Source organism: Pteropus medius, unplaced genomic scaffold (assembly GCF_902729225.1).
Source record: "Pteropus medius unplaced genomic scaffold, Ma_sr-lr_union100, whole genome shotgun sequence".
In the NCBI taxonomy this organism is placed as follows: domain Eukaryota; kingdom Metazoa; phylum Chordata; class Mammalia; order Chiroptera; family Pteropodidae; genus Pteropus; species Pteropus medius.
This window is the reverse complement of record NW_024356249.1, coordinates 20,448,132-20,473,265: the sequence shown is the minus strand read 5'-3', so window position 1 is coordinate 20,473,265 and position 25,134 is coordinate 20,448,132.

Below are 25,134 nucleotides of genomic sequence, written 5' to 3'. Positions count from 1 at the left end.
ATATACCTTCATTCAGTGCAGCAACAATCAGTCTAGAAAAACAACTGGTCTAGAAAAAGGCTAATAAAACCTGAATCCTTTGTTAGTTGACTCTATACAGTTCTATATCCTTCAAAATATTATACATGGTCATTTGCAGATATTAAAATAGTTCTTTCAGACAGAAAATACATTAGAATGATCTATTAAACAAATGTACAGAACATAATTAAATTAGCAAAACTGTTAGAACTTAGAGTGAACAGAAAGTTTTTTTTATTATAATGAAATTGTTCTAATTGATTTTTAAAAAAGTTTTGATTATGTTTCCTGGTCAAATATCATTAGCATATAATAAAGGTATCATGTGGTATATATCTGTGTCAAAATTACTGTGGGCTTTGGGGTACCCTCGCTGGGACTAATATATAGTTGAGCTAATTAGTCTTCTATTGTTCTTTAACAGTAAGGCCAATGAGATATTCTTATTTAGAATGGCAACATAAGAATTCTTTTTTCTCCTGTGGTCATGTTTCATTGCAGGTAGTTTTTGAGCATGATATTTTAAAATCAAGTGTCTTTTAATGTAGTTAATTTGTAGGTAATTGTAGGACTACATATGCACATGGTAAATTATGAATGCTAGCACATTAATAAACTAATTACAACGTTTCTCATCTCTTTATTGATGATTAAAACACAAAAAGTTCCCAAAACAATTTTAATGGTTACAGCTGAGGCCCTTTTGACTATGGCAATTTTAAAGATAACTTTAGTCAGCTGGAAAGCATATGTTAAAAGGGAATAGCTCAAATGAAACAAATCCTTCTTGCTTTTGTCTCCAAGTGAACTGTACTGTGAAAGGACACACAATGTGTATGCATTGACTGAGAGAATTGGAGTATGAGATAAGGTTTATCTGTCGAGTAACTGAAAACCTCTTTCTACTACTGGAAATATTTTATTTTTAAATAGAAAAGCCTGTTAGTTTTTTTTTTAACAAGTGAAATGAGTCATTTGGTTTAAAAAAATGTTTCCTTGTAGAAATATACATTTTTCATGCAAGTTGTCCTGGTAAGGTTCCTAAAAGCTGATGCTAGAGGGCAAATATTGCTATATAAAGAAATATATAACTACTCAGGAGTGTGAAGTAAAATGCAGCTAAAGCATATTTTTAAAGAAAAAGACAAATTTAAGAAATAAAATTATTCATTATTTTTCTTATCTATTAAAAGTCTTTATTAAGAAATGAGAATGGTTTATTGCTTACTTCTTGCATTGCTTTTCAATGAAGTTTTTCTATGAAGCTTTTCTAACATGATTTAGTGACCTTTCATTCATGTTCTCCCTTTAGCTTGAAAGATTCTATTTTTACACATATACATATTTAGAGACATGTTGCTGCTTTTAATTTGTTAAGGAATGTTTTCATGCAATTGAAATATCAAAATATCTGTACATAATGCCACCTTTCAATAAAGGTCACATTTAACAGTTAGATTCTGAGAGGATATGTACAAAATAATTTCATATTTTTTTGTTTTCATATAGTAGAACATGATATTATTTTGTTTAGGTAGAAAACACATCTTTGGTAAAAGTTGCTTTTGTTTATAATAAAAACTACTGTATTTCAGGTACTTAAAATGTATATGTTATTTAATTTGATGGGCATTAAAATGTGAATTATTGGCTATTTGGGAAAAATGCATTTGGAATATGTTGAATTTTTAATTTTAAAAATAATGCATTAAAGTGCTTCTCTGTTTTTAAGATAGGTAATGATGCTCTGATTCTGGTATTTTAAATTTTTAATACTGATTTCCAGCACCTGATGGATAAATTTATTTTACTTTTCTCAGTTATCTTTCCTTTCGCTATTCATCTTCATTTTCCCCTAGGACATAATTTTTCCCTACTCTTCTTCTATCTTTTACATTCTTTTCTTTAATACCACCCCCAAATACATGAACAAAAACAAGGTTAAAATTGGTTAGGGAAAAATATATTTTTATTTCATACTTTTCTACATGAGACATAAACTTTTCTAAGCAACTAATGTATCTCTACTGTTTTAAATCTAGAAAAGAACTGGATCCATTTATATTTTTGAGAAAAGTGCATAAAACTAGGTTTATTTTGCTTCACTGCAATACTGAATATCCTATGTATTTCTTAAAGATTATAAATTCAGGCTTCAAATGACCGCAGTATGATCATAGTGTAAAATTTATTTAACAAAATTCATTTTCTACCAGTACTAGAAAAATAACTCAGAACAATGATAATACTCTGTGAATCAGTATTATTGCCCTTTTTTCTTCAAGATGATATATAACAATGAAAGAGAAAATTATGTAATTATTTAAAAAAATATTTTTTTAATTACAGTTGGCACACAACATTAGATTTAGCTGTACATAGTGGTTAGACATTTATATGACATATGAAGTGATCACCCCAGTAAGTCTAGTGTATCTGACACCATACACATTTATTACAATATTGTTGGCTATATTTCCTATGCTATAGTTTACAACCTCATGACTACTTTGTAACTATCATTTTCTACTTCTTAACCCTTTCCCCAACCCCCTCCCTGCCCCCCACTTCTGTCTGGCAACCATCAAAATGTTCTCTGTATCTATGAATTTGTTTCTGTTTTATTTTGTTCTTTAGATTTCACATATAAATGAAATCATATGACATTAATTTTTCTCTCAGTTACTCTATCCTTTAGATCCATCCATGTTGTTGCACATGGCAGGATTTCTTTTTTCTTTTTTTTTTTTTATGGCCAAGTGTTATTCCACTGTATATATGTAGCACCTCTTCTTTATCCATTCATTCAATAATGGACACCCAGGTTGCTTTCATACCTTGGCTATTGTAGATAATGTTTGAATGAACAAATAAATCCACATGTCCTTTCAAAGTAGGATTTGGGCTTGGTTTGGAGTTTCTTCGGATAAATATCTAGAAGTGGGGTTACTGGGTCTTTCTTCGTCTTTTGTTATAGCCTTCGTTTTAAAAGCTATGTTGTCTGGTATAAGTATTGCCACCCCAGCTGTTTGTTGTTGTTGTTGTTGTTATTGTTTCCAATTACATGAAATGTCTTTTTCCATTCTTTTACTTTCAGTCTGTGTGTGTGCGTGTGTTTTATCTAAAGTGAATCTCTTATAGGAAGCATATGTAAGGGTCTTGTTTTCTTATCTATTGAGCCACCTTATCTTTTTATTGGAGCATTTAATCTCTTTATATTTAAAGTAATTTTGGTAGTTATGTAGCTACGACTATTTTATTATTCATCTTTTTTATTCTTCTCCTCCTTCCCCTTCCCTTTCTCCTCCTCCTTCTCTTTCTCCTCCTCCTTCTTCTTCTTTCTGGCCTGCAAAGTTTCTGCTGAGAGATCAGCTGACAGTCTTCTTCTTTCTGGCCTGCAAAGTTTCTGCTGAGAGATCAGCTGACAGTCTTATGGGAGCTCCCATGTAGGTAACTAACTGCTTTTCTCTTGCTGCTTTTAAGATTCTCTTTTTGTTTTTAACCTTTAGCATTTTAATTATGTGTTGATGTAGGCCTTTTGGGGTTCATCTTGTTTGGGACTCTCTGTGCTTACTTGGCTTGTATGTCTGTTTCCTTTGCCAGGTTAGGGAAGTTTTCAGTCATTATTTCTTCAAATAGGTTCTCAAACTCTTGCTCACTCTCTTCTCCTTCTAGTATCCCTATGATGAAAATGTTGTTACACTTGATGTTGTCCCAAAGACTTCTTAAACTATCTTCATGTTTTTTTATTCTTTTTTTATTTTTGCTGTTTTGATTGGGTGCTTTCTGCTGCCTGTGTTCCAAAGTGTTGATTTGATCCTCTGCTTTATCTAATCTACTATTGACTCTTTCAATTGTATTCTTCATTTCAGTTATTGCATTTTTCATTTCTGACTGGTTATTTTGATGTTTTCTATCTCCATATTTATGTTTTTATTTCTTTGTTAATGTTCTCATTGAGTTTATCTACTCTTCTCCTAAGTTCATTGAACATCCTTATAACCAGTGTTTTGAATTCTGCATCTGGTAGATTGCTTACCTCCATTTCGTTTAGCTCTTTTTCTGGAGCTTGGTTTTGTTCTTTTATTTAAGACATGTTTTTTTAACTCCCCACTTTGGCTGCCTCCTGTATTTATTTCTATGTATTAGGTAGGACTTCTATGTCTCATGGTCTTAGTAGATGGCCTTAAGAAGTAGGTGTCCTGTGGGGCCCAGCGGCACAGTCTCCCTGGTCCCCTGAGCCAGGTCTTCCAGAAGTGTTCCTTGTGTGGGTTGTGTGCCCCCTCTTGTTGTAGTTGAGCCTTAGTTGCTCTTTGCATGTCATCAATCCTAAGGCTGCTTGGCTGTGAGGACTGGCTGGTGACTACAGTGGAGGAGGTGTTGCTCAGGTGCTGACCCTATGGAGCAGGATTTGCTTTAGCAGGGCTCTGATTCCTGATAGTCTGCTCTTTAGGTATCTTTTCCTTGAATGAGGCTTCAGGTGGTGCTCTGGCTTGTTCTGAAGCAGGCTACAAGGCACGCTGGCCCCAGGGGGGTGGACACTACCCAGGTCAAGTTCAGCCACAGACTGTGCCCTGCCTAGGGCCACCTAGCATGAGCCACCAAATAATCTGCAGATGGCTGCCACCTATGCTGCACTTAAAGGTGCTTTGAGAGCTTAAGCCATGAACCAAGGCTGGCTGCTGCTAGTGCTAGGCATGGGATGGCTAAGCAAGAGGTATTGGGCATGCTGAAAGGAAATGCTTCCTGTTTAGGGCTTGTGAATCTTTGAGAAGCTTTAGGAATGTCCTCAGCCTAAGTCAGGATAGGCCATTTGTATGTAAAAGCCATTGGAAATGGCTTTGGTGGGTCAATAATTTGGGTGAGGTGGAGTCTCAGGGAATCACAGGGATGGAGGGGAGATCAGCTTAGCCAGGTTAATGGAGGCTCAGATATGATGCCCATCTGCATTTGCATGGTAGATAGAGGGAGGGTCCAACAAAGGAATGATGGATTCTGCCAGTACCTCTGTTTCAAAGAAAGCTGCCACTTCAGCCTTGCCCTGAAGCCAGACAACATAGTTCCTCCCTGTATGTTCCTGGCATCCCCCAAGCTGCTGCTCCAGCGCTAAAGCTCAGAGAAAGTTAGTACATCAACCAGAAAGTCCATGTGCAGCCCTTTAAGAGGGGTACCTGATATTCCAGCCACCCTTGTCTCACTCAGCCACAATCTCCGCTGGTTTTTATAGACAGAAGTTGTGGGGACTGCTCTTTCTGGCACAGGAACTCTGGACTGGGGAGTCTGGTGTGGGACTGGACCTCTGTAGCACAGATAACCCTCTTGATTTTTAACTGCCACACGTGAGTGTAGGACCAGCTTGTTCTGCATCTCTGCCCCTCCTATCAGTCTCCACGTCTTCTTCTGTATGTCCTTAGTTGTAAGACTTCTGTCCAGCTTATGTAATTATTTTTCTTGATGGCTATTCCTTCAAATGGTAGTAAATTATTATCATTATATATTATTTTAATAGAGGACATTTTTTAGTTTGTTCCACTGGTTCTTTGAATTCCAAATCATATTTCGTTCAATCATAGATGGTATGTTAACATAAAAATATTTTCTCAATTATTTTTTCAAGAAAGCAGCCAGAACCATGAAGTAATTTTACAGTTTATCTTATTAGTTTTCTCTATTTTATCAAAATCAGCCAACTCCTTCAAAAGCAAATATAAGCAGAAAATGTGACACTCAAGCAAAGAACGAATTCCTTTTAACTTTGAACAAGAAATTAAACAATGCCAACTAATAAATTAGAGTTCACCTTTTATTAAAATAAATCAGCTGAAATAATTTTATAAATTGACATACTAATAATTATAAGATATGCGTTAAAATAGAATGATAAAAATTACTTTACTTTGAATTATTCAGGCAAATCTCAAAAGTTACTCTCACGTTTAGCCATCAGCTATCGATATTGGCTTCCCACTAGACTTCAATTATAAACTGTCATTAAAAAACAACTGAGGTCAATTGCCAAAAGCAATAACAATATTGAAAATAGAGTCTGATGGGTATCCTAGCACCGGAGTTTATTATTGATTATAAGTCACACTGTATCATATGTCATATTCATTATCCCAGTCTACTTTGGCCTTCTTCTTTTTGGACTATGTTGATTCTACCTAAGGTATCCAATAAGTCACTGGTCACTTCTATGTAACCAGGTTAACCAGTCTTACGTGCCCTTGCTATTCCTGGACTTGAACGAAATGCATAGGATTTTGTTCAGGCCATAGGATCTGGCATTTTAAAATGCATAGGATTTCGTTCAGGCCATAGGATCTGGCATTTTAAACAGCTACCAAAGATCCAAATAATGCAATCTGAAAACGTGGGAGAGTTAACTTTTTCCAATTGGAAACAAGAGACAGGAAAGAGCATCCAAATAAGTCCTACCTCCTCCCTCCATTAAATGAACTGCTTGAGATGTTTGTCCATGTAGCTCTCTTGAGACCTTCAACTAGCCCAACAGAGGCACCTGCTGAGGAGCTATTGCTGTGAAGCAGTGGTCAGTGTAGGAATGTATGACTTTGCACAACTTTGTAACTTTCATTATCTCACTTTTTCATACCTCTCTCTTGTCCTGGGTTCATGCAGCCCAAACAGTCCTTGCCTTGGGCTCTGATTTCTAGAGAATTTTTGATGAAATACACATAAAGCTGGATTGAGAAATACACAATTAAACATTCTGAATTTGATACTCCTGGCTACGTACTGTGAAACAATTTTCTTGAATGAAAGGTTTATCTATATCTAGATTAAAAATATTCAGGAAAGGTATTAACTGGGTAATTGGGCAAGTGTGCTGCTAACCTGTAGGTCAACCATAATTAGTTCTGATTATACATTTTACTGAAAAAAATAGACAAAGAGAGAGGGCAAATCCGTGAAAACACCTGTACTGTTGTAGAATAGGGGAAGAGGGCAAAAAGTACCGACAGTAGCACACTGGATTAAAAGTGGAATAATTACCACCAGCAAAATTGTAAAGATGGAAGAGAAAACATGAATAACTCTGATACAAGAACATGCTGGCTGGAAATTCTGATTTATGTTCAGAATGACAGATATTGAGAAATAAGAATTCTAAAATACGTCATCTTAGAAGATGACTAGTAGAAAAATTTTTTTTTGGAAATTTAGGAATAGATTGAGAGCTGAGAAAATAAATTTGCCCTTGTAGCTTAAAGTAGGATATTTTTACAGGAGAAGAAAACAAGACACAGAACAATTCATATACTATTTTTGATGGGAGATACAAAATTTGAATATAGTACATTATTTTGGAAGATGTCTTAAAAGGAAAAAGGAATCTCACTATTGGGGTATTGAACTGAGAAACATGGTGATAAAATGCTATTTATAAGATTTTGAAGTAGAAAATAATTCTGAAAATTATCTAATAAATAACCAGAAGAAAATTTCAGAAAGAAGTTTGGCATCTGCAACAGATTACAAGAAGACAAGACATTTTTGAAATAGGAGTTGAGATTCATAGAGAAAACTGAATAACATTGAAAGGCAACAGGATAAGAGTGAAAAACAGTAAGATGTTATAAGGAAGGACTGCAAGGAAATTAAAGTGTAATAGCAGTCCTGAGTAGAAGTTATAATTCAGAAAGTTGAATTAGTGGTATAAAGGATATGTTTTAATAGCTTTCCCAGTCATCAAAGGAAAAGGAAAAAAATATTCAAAATAATAAGAAATAAAATGACAGATAACTAAAAGAAATACTGGAAAACTAACATATTGATAATTGCAATGTCTAAAGAATAAACTAGAACACATAAAAATAATGCAGAGATTGGTGATAAAATATGAGAACAAATCTCCAAGACATAGAGAAACTGTGATACAAATTGAAAGAGGGCCACTTCATTCCCCAAAATCAAATGCAGAGGCACTTAAAAAGATCCAAATTAATGTTTTGACCATTAAAAATAAAAACTACCCATTTTTTAATTGGATTGTTTGTTTTTTTGCTGTTGAGTTGTATAAATTCTTTATAAATTTTGAATATTAACCTCTTATCTGATGTATCGTTAGTGAATATCTTCTCTCAAACAGTCAGTTGTCTTTTTGTTTTGTTGATGGTTTCCTTTGCTGTACAAAAATTTTTTCACTTCATGTAGTCCCATTTGTTCATATTTTTCTTTTGTTTCCTGAGAAGATATATCTGAAAAGAAATTCTTGTTAGTAATATCAGAGAATTTACTGCCTATGTTTTTTTCTAAAAGTTGTATGGTTTCAGGTCTTACATTTAAGTCTTTAATCCATTATGAGTTTATTCTTGTATACAGTGTAAGAAGACGGTCCTTCTCCTCCTCCTCCTCCTCCTCCTTCTTTTTCTTCTTCTTCTTCTTCTTCTTCTTCTTCTTCTTCTTCTTCTTCTTCTTCTTCTTCTTCTTCTTCTTCTTCTTCTTCTTCTTCTTCTTCTTCTTCTTCTTCTTCTTCTTCTTCTTCTTCTTCTTCTTCTTCTTCTTCTTCTTCTGCATATATCTGTCCAATTTTCCAAACACCATTTATTGAAAAGACTGTCTTTATTCTATTGTATATTCTTACCTCTTTTGTCATATATTAAATGAGCATATAGGCATGGATTTATTTATGGGCTCTCTTTATGTTCCATTGATCAACGTGTCTGATTTTATGCCAATACCATGCTGTTTTTGTTACTGTAGACTTGTAGTATAGTTTGATATCAGGCAGTGTGATATCTTCAACTTTGTTCTTCTTTCTCAAGATTCCTCTGGCTATTCGAGGCTTTTTATGGCTCCATATAAATTTTAGGATTGTTTGTTCTAGCTCTCTGAAAAATGCCATTGGTATTTTGATAGGGATTGCATTGAATTTATAGGTTGCTTTGGGAAGTATGGCCATTTTATCAATGTTGATTCTTCCTACCCATGAACAGAGTATATGTTTCCATTTATTTGTATCTTCTTCAATTTCTTTTTTCAATGATTTATAATTTTCTGAAAACAGGTCTTCTACCTTTTTGGTTAATTTGATTCCCAGGCATTTTATAGTTTTTGACCCAATTGTAAATGGGATTGTTTTCTTAATTTCTCTTTCTGAAAGTTCATCGTTAGTGTATAAAAGTGCTACTGGCTTCTGAATATTTATTTTGTAACCTGCTACTTTACTGAATTCATTGATCAGTTCTAAACATTTTTTGGTGAATCTTTAGGATTCTCTATAATAGTATCATGTCATCAGCAAATAACGAGAGTTTTACTTTTTCCTTTCTAATTCAGATGCCTTTTATTTCTCTTTCTTGTCTTATTCTGTGGCTAAGACTTCCAATACAATGTTGAAGAGGAGTGGTGAAAGTGGGCATCCTTGTCTTGTTCCTGATCTTAAGGAAAATGCTTTTAGCCTTTCCCCATTGAGTTTGACATTAGCTGTAGGTTTGTCATATATGGCCTTTATTATGTTGAAGTATGTTCCCTCTATTCCCACTTTGCTGAGAGTTTTTATCATAAATGGATGCTGGATTTTGTCAAACACTTTTTCTGCATCTATTGATATGATCATATGTTTTTTATCTTTTGTTTGTTAATGTGATGTATCACATTAATTGATTTGAGGATATTGAACCAACTTTGTGTCCCAGGAATAAATCCAACTTGATCATGGTGTATATTTTTAATATATTGCTGAATTTGGTTTGCTAATATTTTGTTGAGGACTTTTGCATCCATGTTCATAAGAGATATCAGCCTATAGTTTTTTTTTTGGTAATGTTTTGCCTGGTTTTGGAATCAAGGTAATGGTGGCCTCATAAAAGGAGTTAGGGAGCCTTCCCCCTTCTTGAATTTTTTGAAATAGTTTGAGAAGAATAGGTGATAACTCTTCTTTGAATGTTTGGTAAAATTCACCTATGAAGCCGTCTTGTCCAGGACTTTTGTTTTGGGGGGAGGTTTTTGATTACTGATTTGATTTCATTGGTGGTAATTGGTCGTTTCAGATTTTCTTGACTCAGTCTTGGGAGATTGTATATTTCTAGGAATGTGTCCATTTCTTCCTGTTGTCCAATTTATTGGTGTATAATTGCTCATAGTATTTTCTTTTGATCCATTGTATTTCTGTGGAGTCTGTGGTTATTTCTCCTCTTTTATTTCTTATTTTATTGATTTGAGTCCTCTCTCTTTTTTCTTTGATGAGTCTGGCTAAGGGTCTGTCAATTTTGTTTATCCTTTCAAAGAACCATCTCCTGGTTTCATTAATCTTTTGTATTGTTTTTCTAGACTCTATTTCACTTATTTCTGCTCTGATATTTATTCTTTCCTTCCTTCTATTCACCTTGGCTTTGTTTGCTGTTGTTTTACTAGTTTTTTTATTTGTAAAGTTAGATTATTTATATGACCTTTTTCTTGTTTCTTGAGGTAGGCCTGTATTGCTATGAATTTCCCTCTTAGGACTGCTTTCACTGTGTGCCATAAATTTTGTGTCATTGTGTTTTCAATTTCATTTGTCTCTAGGTATCTTTTGATTTCTTCCTTGATCTCACATATGAAAAGATGCTCAAGGTCGCTAATCATCAGAGAAATGCAAATTAAAACCACAATGAGATATCACCTCACACCTGTCAGAATAGCTATCATCAATAAATCAAAAAACAGCAAGTGTTGGCAAGGATGCGGACAAAAGGGAACCCTCATACATTGTTGGTGGCATTGCAAATTGGTACAGCTGCTATGGAAAACAGTATGGAGATTCCTCAAAAAATTAAAAATGGATATACCTTTTGACCCAGCAATTTCACTTCTGAGTATTTATCCAAAGAAAACAAAAACAATAATTCGTAAAGATCTATGCACTCCAATATTCATGGCAGCACAATTTACAATAGCCAAGGTATGGAAGCAACCTAAATGCCCATCAACAGATGATTGGGTAAATAAATTATGGTTCGTGTATACAATGGAATATTACTCAGCCATAAAAAAAAAAAATAATGAAATCTTACCATATGAAACGACATAGATGGTCCTAAAGGTTATTATGCTGAGTGAAATAGGTCAAACAGAGAAAGATAGATACCATATGATTTCACTTATATGTAGAATCTAAGGAACAAAAAGAACAAACTAATCAAAAACAGACTCACAAATATAGTGGACAATTTGGTGACAGACATAGGGGAGGGGAGTTGAGAGGCTAGGAGAATGGAGTGAAGGATTAAAGAAGTACAAATTAGTAGTTGATAGTTGGACATGAGGATGGGGAGCATGGCACAGGGAATGCAGTTCATATTAATATGATGGCTATGTGGAGGACCAAGGGAGGGAGGGAGAAATTGGGAGAATCATTTTATGAACAATATAGATGTCTAACCAATGTACTGTATACTTGAAATTACTTTAAATAAATAAATTTATTAAAAAATAAAAACTAATCACAATTCGTGAGAAAAATGGATTATATACAAAGAAACAAAACAATTTAGCTTTCAACCTCTCCTTGACAACATCAATTTTCTGAATATTATGGAATAATACCTAATAAATTTTTACTAGATAAACAATCATAACCCAAGATTTTTGTAAATAATAAAGTTGTAATTTTTAGCACAGGCAAGAAAAAATATTTTCAAATTTTAAATGCAAAAAATATGCAAAAAATGTGATGTTGAAATTACATGAAGATTTATTCCAGTTGACCAAGAAATAAATCAAAATAGTTTAAAAATTGTAAGGATATCATGTGCCAATTATTAAGCTTGTCTCCCAGCTTTCTATAAGCAGCTTTATGCTCTGGGGATGGGGCTGCAAACCACATTTCTTCTTTACAAGGTAATTTTCTAGCTGATAATACCAATAGAAAAGGCTATAGGGAGACAGAGAGATGGGAAGAGAGAACAAGGACTTGTGTTTTAATATTTGTTTATTGTTCCTGTCAGTACCTCTCAGAAACATCCTTCACATCAGAAAGGGCAGTGGAGTCCACTTGCCAACTTCTTTTCATACTCCCACATCAGCCACATTGTATCACAGTGGGACCCTTCTCAAAGGTTTGGATCCATCATTGGTGGAATCTTTCTGTGAACAAATGGAGCACTACCAGCTTTCAGGAATGCCATCTCCTCAGAAGGCAGTCTTAGCTCTGCTGGTTCAGATGTTTCCAACATCTTTTTGTTCTCCCTGCTTAGGGTTGGTTGCTGTTTCCTATCATTATTAACTCATGTTGCCTCAGTGTTTTTTTTTTTTTTTGACTTTTTAGTCTTCTAGTGTCTGTTAAACTAATTTTCCTATATTACATTTTTCTCAGTTAAAATAATTAACAGAATTTCTATGTTCCTGACTGGATTTTGACTAATATAGTACTTGCTATCACATTAGAATGGGATTAGGTTGTTGTATCATTGACCTTGAATTCAGTGCTGAGTTTCTTGCCAATTTGATATGTGTATATGGGGGCATCATAATTAATCAAATTATCATATATTATTAACTGTAATGTGATGCTTGCTGAGGAAGCATTTTAGAGAACCAAGTGGCTGCTGAAGTTGACTGTTATGGAAATACTAATGGCTATAGAATGACAGAGTTGGAGATCTACATTGGGGAAGTTACAGAAAGCAAATGACAACCTCAGAACTTTAAATTCTTATTTCCAGCCAAGGTCAGACAACCAGAGAACTTCTGTGTGGTCCTAAAAGAAGCTTTGTTTCTTATAGTTATAGAATCAACCTCATTGAAAATCAAACTCGAGATTTAATTGGTCATGTCAAATAATTACAATATAAAATTAATTCAAATTTATTAAGCTTTTTATGTAAAAATTTAGGCAATGATTGGCAATGAATAAAACTCTGATATTTAGAATGGGGAGATTTGGCAGACTCAGAGGAAGTGAAGAATTCTGAACATCCTAAGGCTCTCTGGGTTTCCCTTACCAATAGTAGCTATCTGTGCTTCCGTATCATATGAAGATATTAGTCTTTTCTTGCTTAAATGCCTAGTAGTGAGTTCCTTTCGGGCAACTGGGAAATTACAAGGAGAATCCTAATTTTCTCAAGATCCATTCCAACCCTTTCTGTTGTTTCTAGGTATATAAAAAGAATCAGATCTCAGTATATTCCAGGAAGATAAATGCAAAGCCTAACCTGAGAGAAAATAGCTTAAACTGCAAAAAAGATTGAAAGATTGTGTGTGTGTCTGTGTGTGTGAGCAGCACCCTTGGAAATATGTATGGAAATGAATTCTAAGAATATTGGACCAAGTGAAGAAAGGGATATAATGCTGGATTGAACCAAATTTATTGACATGAGTACATTTATTAGCAATTCTGAAATTAATGAGTCATCTTGTAAGCTGAATATGGCTACAACAGCTTTGCTTGTTTAGATGATTTATCATGTATGGCTTGTCCACCTGTCTTCACCATATCCCTTAAGAGGGTACAGAGGACACTCTTTTCATTAGGGAAATAAGAAAGATACTGATGGGAGGGGTGTGTATTAGTATTCATTAAAGTTTGTGATTCCTACGGGGATGATGGGATCTCAGAGTAGTAGAGGCCAACTGGCCTCTACTTATCTACTAAAAAGAGAAGAGCATGTGTCATCATAGGCAGCAGGCATGAAAGAGTAATGAGAATGTTTTGGCCCGCAAGGATCTTTGGTGGCAGCTAATTGATCAATATTCTTAAGAATGAAATGGATGGACAATTTATTAAAATATTACTTGATTTGAATCTATAGAAAAGAAGCTCTAGATCTGGTAGCCAAAAATCTGATTTAAGTTACCACAAGAGCAGACTTAGCCTGTTAGTCTCTTTCCAGAGATAACTATGTTCATAGCACAAGAATCCCTAGACTGAAGAATAGGCAGGGTCTCCCAGCAACAATGCCACAATTATATATCATGAATCTTCCATCAGGCTTGCCCTACATTGCACTAGCAGGGGAACTGTCTCACTGCCAAGGAACACTGAACAAAAGCTCCTGCCATTTTATGGACATAGAGAGCTGGGGAGGGAGAGAGAGAAAAGTGGCTAGGAGTGACAAAGTATTGAGTCAGTTAAGAAAAGTGACTCAGTCAACTAACCCCCTTCTCCCTCCTCAAGAGGCCTCCTAATAATGACTGCTGGGCTAAGAGTACAGATAAACATATAAGCATGGACTTATCTGAAGGGCCTGGGGGGCCAGCAACTCCCTCCAGAAAACTGTTATGCACTGGCTGTGCATCAAGTCTGGTATGGGAATAGAACCTTTCTCCCTTGTGATCTGCCCATCACAGCCTTTGTCATAGCCTATGGTGGGGCCTAAAAGATCACACATAGGGCTTTGGCCTGGAGCTGAACTTCTCAGACAGCAATATTAGACTTCCCAGTAGAGATGAGCTAAGCACCTGGTTGCAGGTTTATTACATTGTATACTTCTTCCATCTTAATTGGGACAGAGATCCATCTTCATTAGAATATGCATTTATTTTGGATATGGATTTTTTTTCCTTGCTCACAAAGCTTCTACAAGTACCATTTATCAATGGTCTTATTGGTGCTGTATTCATTACCATGACACAAGCAACGTTGCTCTTGGCCAAATAACTCATTTTACTGTAAAATAAATGTGGCAATGACTCAAGTATACAGAATTCTTTAGCATTACCATGAGCCCCATAACCCAAAAGAAGTATAATGGAATGGTCTCCCGGAGATCAAGTTACAACACTACTGGGGTGATAGCAGCCCGACATTTTGGGGGATCTATCATACAGGTTGCAGTATATACTCAGAAACAAAGACCAATAGCACTGTTTCTCTCAAAGCCATATTATATGGATCTAGGGAAATCAGGGATGGGAATGGAAGTAGAGCCTCTTATTATTAAGTCTAACACACTTGCAGAAGTTTTGCTTATTTTCCTCAAATTTTGAGTTCTACTGATTAGAGATCTTAGCTTCAAATGGAGAAATGTTTTTCACCAAGAGACATAGCAATGACATTGACTGGAGGTAGGAAATAGTAATGAATATTTGTAGCAATTAATGGTTGAAACAATAATATTATAAATCTGGGTTTAAAACTAAATGTAATAATTTGTCTTTAATAAAAATGTATATTATTTAAAAAATATTAATGCCTAAAATCAGTACTAGAAATACTAGTAATATCATCAAAACTTAAGTAGTGTGTATGTGTGAAGAGTAGTTATTGGGAAGGAACTAAAATTTTCCAAATTAAAGAGGACTTGAACACATTTTTGATATTGATAGTTAAATGTTTTAAAATGCTCTTGAGAACTTTTGTATCTTCTAGAAGGATTAAAATCAGGACACATTTTCAAAAGCATTGGAGAATTCTTTTAAAAATAAATATTAAAATGCTCATATAAATGACAGAAATAATAAGTAGCTTTGCAACTTAAGAATATAAAAGATTAACATAACTCAAGGTATAGCCCTATAAATTACAAAAGAAATTGAATTTGACTTACCAAATCAATTCTAAGTTTTCATTTTAAAAATTAAATTCAACTACATGTGGATCCTGGTTGAGACATTCTAAGACACACACACACACATACACACACACACCACACACACACACACAATTATAACTAACGTAATAGTCAAAGTAAGCAAGCATAATCAAAAACAGAACATGTGTTGATATTACACTGAAAGTATAATATATCATTTGGGACAAAGAGTATATTTTGTAAAGAGTATAATTCAAAATTAAGACATGATTATCATGAACCATTTCATATCAAAGAAAATGTATAAAACTAATATATATTCAGAAAATGATACGTACATCATATACTCATTTATACAATATTAATATTACAATAATATTAATGTAATATATAATAAATATTAATTCCAGTCACTTTAGCTGCCTCCAACTTGTCTTGAACTCTGGCTCCCTGTTCTGGGAAACTGGGAAATGATCCCTAGGCAGAGAGCTGGAAGAATCATGTGATCACCTTGAGAGATTCTCTTCTTTCAGATATAGTGCCCTTATGGTGATTACCGGCCAGTACTTAAAAGGACTGCTTCATGTATTTTGTTGTTTCATAGTTTGTGTGTGTGTGTATGTGTGTGTGTGTGTGTGTGTGTGTCAAAACACTTTTAGTACCAGCTGCTCTGTTCTAGCTGAATCAGATAATTACCATGAGAAAAATTAAATTTTATTTTCTTTTTCTTGCTTACTGGCATTTTTCTTATTAAACATATATTATAATATTTGTAACTATATGTTTTAAATTACTTCAAAATGTTGTTATTTAAACCAGGAATAGGAAATAAAACATCCTATTAAATTTCACAGAAATTACAGAACACAGAAAATATTGTAGCCTCATTAGGGTGTATTTTTATTTTTAAGCTTTGAATTTTGCTAAACTAGATTAGAACTTGAAATGTAATTTTTTTAAAAATAGAAAAGAATAAAGAGCAATATACACTGATGTTTAACTGGTACCTAATCTACATAACTTAAAATTTTCTAACTCCTTGACTTTTAGAATTCAAAATTTTAAGAATTAATACATAATACTAAATATATTCTGAAATACTAATAAGGCTAATGATTTCTAAATTGGCATACATTGTTTATTGAGAACTTACCATATGTTAGGCATTATGATATATATATAATAATATTTACATATATAAACATAAATACTATCTATATGTGCATTATTTTTTTAATCCTTATTATAGCTTCCATACCAGTTTTATTTCCATGAGGAAACAAGCTCACTGCAGCTAAGGAAGCTTCTGGAAATTCTTTCCTTTGGTAAAGTAAATTCCTGGACAAATATTAGAACCGTTATCTTTAGGTGCACCTGCACATAAGAGGGTGAAGAGTAAGGTCACTCAGAATAAGACTTCCAGCTCATATTCAAGGTGTTCCTGTTATATAATAGATTTCAATACACCAAAATAGAAGCTTCCCTATATTTATACCTAGCAAAAGTACAAAAGGGCTTTAATTGATTCTTAAATTTAGGTATTAACACAGTGACTATACACATTCTTCTATTATTTTATCCTCAATATACTTTACAGGTGGCCTTGATTATTTTATTTGTTACAAGCTATAAAATTTGTGACTATACCTTAGCATGAAGAATATGCTTTGGATGCTAAAACCACATTAGAAACAGAACAGAAGTACCAGTCTTTTAAAGCAAATTTGTTGTCCAGACTGTATTGATAAATATTTCCACATGTGCAAAAGTCAACAATTATTTGGACAAGGAAAAGTTGAAAAGGAGTTCCAGAGGTGACTGTATAGAGAAACTTAAATGAATAAAACCATCTCAGTCAATGGGAAACTTTAAATATACAGTTCCCAGATGAGGAATTATTAAAATTCTTTCTGTTTTTCTGGCAGAATGAAAAAAGCATTAGAGAAAATAATCGTGAGTATTTTTAGAGCCTACATGAATTGGACAATTATCATAACTCTACGACATACTATTATGGCCAATATCATTTTACTGGCAATGAAACTGAGAATTAAAGGTTATTAATGATGTACTTGAGGTTACACACCTTGTAGGAGAGATGTAGCTAAGAGCTGGATCCAGGTAGACTGATTTTCAAGCTTTTAATCACTATACTGTACTGCCTTGAAACTCACTAAATAAAGGAATTGATATGTTAGAACATTTGTTTGTTTGTTTGTTTTTAGTCATTTCTTTATATATAAACAGATAAATTCTAACAATGTTGGTTGGGGGAGCAATCTAGTTATAAGGTTTTCAATTTTTGGTAAATATTTTTTAGGTGATTATTTGCTAAGACTTTTTTTTTCCCTGTTGGCACTTTGCTCTTATTTCTAGCCTCGTTTCTTACTACACTGTCCTACTTTGAATCCTCTGAGAGCTTCATGGAACCTGTTCTCCACAAAAGCATAGAAAGGGATCCTATTTAGTCTTGATTTCTTCCTGTTTTAAAGGTGTTTTAGATTTGAAAACTTTCAATTATGTCATGAATAGAGAACCCTCTCTTAGGATTAGAAGAGAAAAAAAATACAGTGATTTTACTTTTTTGTCCTTAACAGAAGAAAGAAAGAATAAAATTATTATTTTTCAATTAAAGGCTTTACCTCGGCCTAAGGATTTAAGATATTCAGTCTCTAAAGAATTTGGCTTCCCAGGAGTGGGAATGTAAATTTAAGCTACGAAGTTCACTTGAATTAAAGGAAATTAGTAAAATGCATAATTTTACTGGGTTTATATAATTTCATTTTGGTATGAATTTAGTTATATGCAATTGCATGTTTTCTTTGCACATAGTCACACAATCATTTCCTTTAAATTAACTGAAGATTTGATATTGTTTTGCATCATGACAGCAGTTGTTTAAATTAAATTAATCCGATTTATATTCCATTGATTCATTTGGGAAACAAGAGAGTCACTTCCAAATGAAAAAGCAAAATGTGAGGGAAGCATTATATACTTAACTAAGGTATTAGTATTGGTGTTGTTTAAAGAAAAAAAGCTATATTTGGATATCAGAGTGCTTTTATTTCTCTGCCTAGGTATGTGATCTTTGATCAACATTTTCCTTTCTATTGCATTCAGCAATAATCTACGAACCTCCTCAAATTTCTCCTTCCCTAGGCTTTTCACATCTCACATATAGTTCCTAAGCTAAACCTGGCAGAGGCAGGTGAAAAGTAAGTCCTCTTATTAATTGGCCTTGCCATTTTCCAAATCTTGGGATTAGTAGCATGTGACATAATACGTCATCCAAACTTGGACATTTTGTCTAGGGCAAATGATGAATGGAATGGGATTCTGGGATAATAGGCAAAATCAGAACTGTCCTGGTTATTAGATATATATGTTGTTTCCAAGTCTCAATTCTTTCCATCTGTACCATGCTAGCTTAATCCATTAACACTGAGTTTTTGCCTTGACCTTTACTCTCAGATTTGGTCTAGTTACCTTTTATGTTCAGTGCCTGAATCCTGCTGACAACCTCAACCTAAGAGTTTGACATCTTGCCTTAAACTCAATTGTTTTCTGCTTTTGCACTAAAACTTTATATTTAAACACCAATTCAGAGACTGAGACCTTTCCTCTCTGACTGGTCACCTTTCTGAGGCTCAGAGCTCTACACATCTTGGTTTCTGTTGTTATTTTTACTCTATAAATTTGCTGGAAATGTGCTGTCTCATCCAAAATCCATAATGCCGACTACTTTCTTAATGCACGTGTTCCCATGCTCCTGGGTCTTTGAGATTTTTATAACTGTATTTGTGGGGTAAGACCCTTTAGGTAGTTATTTTCTTAATTTTTATCCATCATTTTTGAATAAGTCTATGTCAAATATTATTCATTCTCTTATGCTCCTTTCATGGCCTATGTAGCCCTGAGAGGACCATCATTTTGCTCACTGGAGTGACCAGTTTTACCAAGGACCTTCTATGTCCACAAGACTGTGGTAGACATAATATGGAATATAGAGATTAAATATAGATTCGCTCATGGTGGGATGAATTATAAGACATTGGAAGCAGGATTCATCACAACTGTGCCACTTCAGTCAAGAGATAAAGAGAACCAAAATGAAGAAAGTTAAAAATTTGGGAATCGATTTTATAGAGGCAAACCATCAAAATTTAAGTGGAAAATCAACTTGTTGGAAGGACTTTGGAATACTAGGTGAATGGAAGAAAGAGCTGTGTACTTATAATACTCTTGGCTGCTGGCCTTTCAGGACTGAGGCCCTAATTCCCCAGGTGCTGAGTTGTATTGGAAGCTGACAGTTTTCAGCTGACTTCCTTTCTGGAAATAACTTGACTGAAGAAAGCCACTTTCTCAGGAGCATGACCTTGGTTAAGGCTACTCTCTTTAATGAAGTTCGGTTCCCATCCCATGACAGCTTAGTGGGAGAATGTCTTTGCCTCTTAGCCTCAGTTTGGGATACCTCTAGCTCCACAGTCATTCTAGCTTCAGAGTTCTCTGTAGGATTGGCTCAGAATTCTATCACAATGATTTTACAGCCCAAACTCTCTTTCCTTTCAGTCTGTTTCATTTTACTCCCTTACAGGTAGGTGTTAGAGGAGAGCATTGATCTACAGCTTTATTGGAAAAACTCTATTTTTACCTTGAGGGGTACTTGGATGTCTGGCTGTGACTCTTGGCCAAGATAAGGGCAATGAAATTTACTACTTGCTGTTAAAAATAATCTGAAATTTCTCTGACAACACCTAGGGATCAGTATTTTTGTTGTCGTCTCCAAATTGCTTAACTGGTTAAACAGCCTAATTTGACTACATGACCAGAGGGACATAAAAACATTATTGGGAAATTCTGCTTTGAGATCTTGCAATGACAAAGATTTCTCACACAGATCTTTGTTCAATTCAGATACAAAGCACAGTGTTTGTGTGTATAAAGGCCCATGGGAGCTAGCTTCTGGATGTCTTTTTTTATCCTAACACTTGCCTGTGCTCTGTACCTTATAGCACTGTACCTTTTGCTTTAAAATTAAATTCTTACGTGAATATGCTCTGTGGAATCTGTGAGTGCTTTATATAACCTATAAATGGGAAATCTTTGCAATTCCTCAGTAAACTTCCCAGATATAGATCTTAGTCTCAGGCCCTGTTTCTCAGGAAACCTTGACCTATAAAAATAACAAAATTTGAAAAGTGTACTAATCAGATCAGCTCCAGAGTTTTCAATAGTAGGAAAGTGGAGATTGCTTAAATAGGGTTTTTAAATATCTTTTCTTCTTCTGTCTTTGTTATGGGTTGAATTGTGTCTACCCCCAAATTCATATGTTAGTGTCCTAACCCCCAGAACCTCAGAATATGACTTTATTTGGAAGTAAAGTCATTGCAGGTATAATTACTTAAGATATCATATTTGAATAAGGTAGACCCAATATGGTTGGCATTTTTATGTAAATAAAAAATGTGGATACACACGCAGAAATAATGCATGTAAAGGTGAAAGTAGATAGGGCGATGCAGCAGGAGGCAAGAAATATGACAGGCTAGGAGAGTGACAGCAAAACATCTCAAGCTAGGAGAGAGACATGGGATAAATTTCTCCCTCACAGTTCTCAGAAGAATCTAAGTCTGCCATTACCTTAATCTTTTACTTCTAAACTCCGGAACTCAGAGACAATAAATTACTATTGGTTAAGCCGCCCAGTTGATGGTACTTTTTTACAGCAGCCTTATCAAACTAATACACTCTTTGCTTAAGATTCAAATCCCTAGGAAGGAAATTTTGATTTTTCCCTGACCAAACAAAAACTTAGCTATACCAGAAGATAAGATAACGAAAGTATCAGAATTGATTTTGAGATTTTAGTCCTAATGATTGGGAAGATGATGATTCCCTTAATTGAAATTTAGAACATTTGAAGTTCAAACAAGTTTTATAGATAACCTGATGTCTTATATATTTGAGTTTGTAGTTGTGATGAAGCATCCATGTGGAGATGCCCAGCAAGGGATTAGAAATATAGATTTATAGCTTGAGAGAGGGGATCAAGGTAGAGCTGCACATATGAGGATAAATTTTTTAGAGGTACCTTTTGAAGAAATTGGATTATTAATTGTTAACTGTGGTCTGGAACAGGAGAGAGCCGACTATAACTTAGAGGTTGCACCATATCAGCATTGTGATGGTTTCTGTAGGCAGCACTTGAAGAGTTGGGAGAAACAATTACTGCTGGCCATTAGCTAAAATTTTCAGGGCAGGCAGGGAAGAAAGAAACTTATTCAAAAATTCAAGTGCCAAATTTCATAGTGAGAAATGATGTGGGCTCCAAATAATCGGAGTCGAAGCAAAAGCATAATACAGAGAGGAAAATTTAGTAGAAAAGTCATATTAAAATTAGCTGGTGCCAAGACAATTCACTGGGGGAAATAATAATCTTTTCAACAAATGATGCTGGGACATCTGAATATCTTAATGCAAAGGAATAAAGTTGGACCTGTACTCATACCATACATAAGTATTAAAACTAAAAATGAATCAAAGACCTAGATATAAAAGGTAAAACTATGAAACACTTAGAAGATAACGTAGACATAAACTTTATGACCTTAGATTAGGCAATCAGCTCTTGAATATGGTAGTAAAATACAAGCACCAATACTGAAAATAGATACAAAGACCAAACTTTTTGTGGTTTAAAGGACCCCATCAAAAAATAAAAAGACAACCCACAAAATAAGAAAAAAAGTTTTCAAATCATATATCTGATAAGGAATTTATATATAAAATACATAGGAAATATTACAATTCATAATAAAAAGACAAATAACTCAATTAAATATGGGCAAAAGATCTGAATAGACATTTCTACAATACAGAGATACAAATGACCAACAGGTACATAAAATGATGCTCACATAATTAGCCATCAGGTAAATGGAAATCAAAACTTCCATATACACTCACATGAACTAGAATGACTATAATAAAAAGAAAAGTAATAATAAGTCTTAGTAAGGATGTAGAGAAATTGAAACTCTTATATACTGATAGAAGACAAGTTAAATGGTGCTATCACTTTGGAAAAGTCTCTGGCATTTTCTCAAAAGGTTAAGCATAACATTACCTGCCACATGATCCAACTATTCTATTCCTACATATATAACTGAAAGAAATAAAAACACATGCCTACACAAAAACTTATACACAAATGTTCATAGTAACATTATTCATAATTACCCAAAGTAAAAGCAACCCAAGTATCCATCAGTTGAAAAATGGATAAATGATATATGCTATATTCTTACAATGCAATATCATTTGGCAATAAAAAGGAATGAAATACTGTTTTTTTCTACAACCTGAATGGACCTTTAAACATTAAAGGAAAAAGTCATTCAGAAAGGATCACATATTATATGATTTTATTTGTATAAAACGTCCAGAATAGGGAAATCTATGGTGATAGAAATTACATTATTGGTTGCTTAGGACTGGGAGTGGAGAGCAATAAGGATGGGAAATTATGACTAAGGAATATAGAATTTTTTCTTCCCCCACGGAGGTTTAATGAAAATGTAAAATTGTGCTGATGTAAAATTGTAAAATTGTAAAATTGTAAAATGTAAAATTGTGCTTAGTATAGCACAACTTTGTGTTATACTAAGAACAACTTTGGGTGAACTGTATGGTATGTGAATTGTATCTTCATAAAGCTGTTAAAAATTCTACTTAAGTGCAGAGTTGTGGAAAATGATGGCATAGAGAACAGGTTTCAGGAATGGTGTACAGTATTATCTGTTTGACACAGGCTCCAATAGATGTAAAGGCAAAGTATCATGTTCCTAATTGAAAGAAGATAGAAAAACAAAAACAAAAACAAAAACAAAACAACAACAACAAAAACCTCCTTGCTAGCAAAGATATACTGCTTATCTTATCTGTTCAGTCTGTTATAACAGAAATATCATTGACTGAATGGCAAATAAACAATAAACATTTATTTCTTACACTTCTAGAGGCTAGGAAGCCAAAAAATAAGATGCGGGTTGATTTGGGCCTTGTGAGGGCCCACTTCCTGGTATAGACGACTGTTGTCTCACTGTGTCTTCACATGACAGAAGGGAAAGGGAGCTCTCTAGGATTTCTTTTATACAGGCACTAATCTTATTCATGAGGATTCTGTTCTCATGACCTAATCACTCCCCATCACCTTAGAAAGGTAGGTTTCAATATATGAATGTTAGGGGGATACAAACATTCAATTCATAGTATTTTTTTAGTGAGGAATCTCAAGAAACATGAAAAAAACGAATCTTTTAAAATAAATGTCAACTGTTTTATATTGAGTCCCCTCCCTCTGTTCTTTCCTTAACAGCAACCTAGCCAATTTTTCACTAATGGAACAGTCTAATTCTTGTATTTAAAAATTAATCCTTTAAGTTTACAACCTAAATCGCAATCTAGTGCTAAACCATTCTCCTTTCCCTTCCCCCCCCACCAGAACATGCTGGAGCTATGCAGGAGGGAGTTATTGTCTGGCTCATAGACATTTCCTCTGTCTCCTCCCCTTTAACCCATTCTTCACCCCTTTCCACTTCTTCCCTACCACTTCTCTCCACCTTTTTTTAGTAGCCATCTTTGGGGTGGTGATGAAGGAAATGAAGAAGGAGCAAATTTGCCGTGCTTCAGAGCAGATTCCTAGATACACAAAGAGCCCCATAAGCTTGCTCTTAGCTCTCTGATAAGGACCTGACTGCAGAAAGGCTTTGAAGTGGCCTTTATTTCCCCTTTCTTTGGTATCTTTCCAAATACTAGTATTAGCTTCTTTGCCCAAAGGACCATGATCCTCCTTTCTTGCTGCTGTTGAGACTTGACCATTATTCTTTATGTTATTTTACTCGAAACCTTAGAAAAAAATTTAAACCATTTCCACTCTACTCCCAATCCTATGAGTTACATATGGGCTGTTAGTTGTTATAGGTCGTTAACTCTAGAAATTTAGCATACAGGTTATTACACATAAAGTACTATAACTACATTGTTGACGTTTCTTTTTTTGGTTTGTCTTATCTGAGGGGTGTGAAAACTAAATTGTCAAGGACATCAGCAGATATCATCACTTCACTTTCATCCTCTTATTGCTTCTCCTCCTTCATAATCTAATATTTTCTCTTGTTCTTCATTTCTTTCTTCAAAATATCAGATTCCAGCTGACACTCTAGGCAAATCCAGTGAAACCATTGGCAAATGGAAACTGTGCATGTGCACAAGCATGTGTGTTTGTGTTTTCTCATTAATTGCTTCATTCTATAGATTTAAGTCACTTTACCCAGACGGTGGCATGTTGAACACAAAGGCAAACTAAATACTACATAATTTACTTCTAGCTCTTCTAAATACTACCATACTCTTTGGTGACTTGGGCAGCAGTGGTAATTATATTTGTAGACTTGTCTTTTTTGTCAAAACTGGCAGTGGCTTTTTTGACATCACTAAAAATGATACCGACAGTATGGAGAGCCCTTGGGGTGGTCCACATGTAACTTTTTTAAAAGAAAATAATTGTCACAGTACTGTGGAAACAATCATATTTTCTGGCACTTAAAATCATACTTCACCATGTCACAGTAAAAAT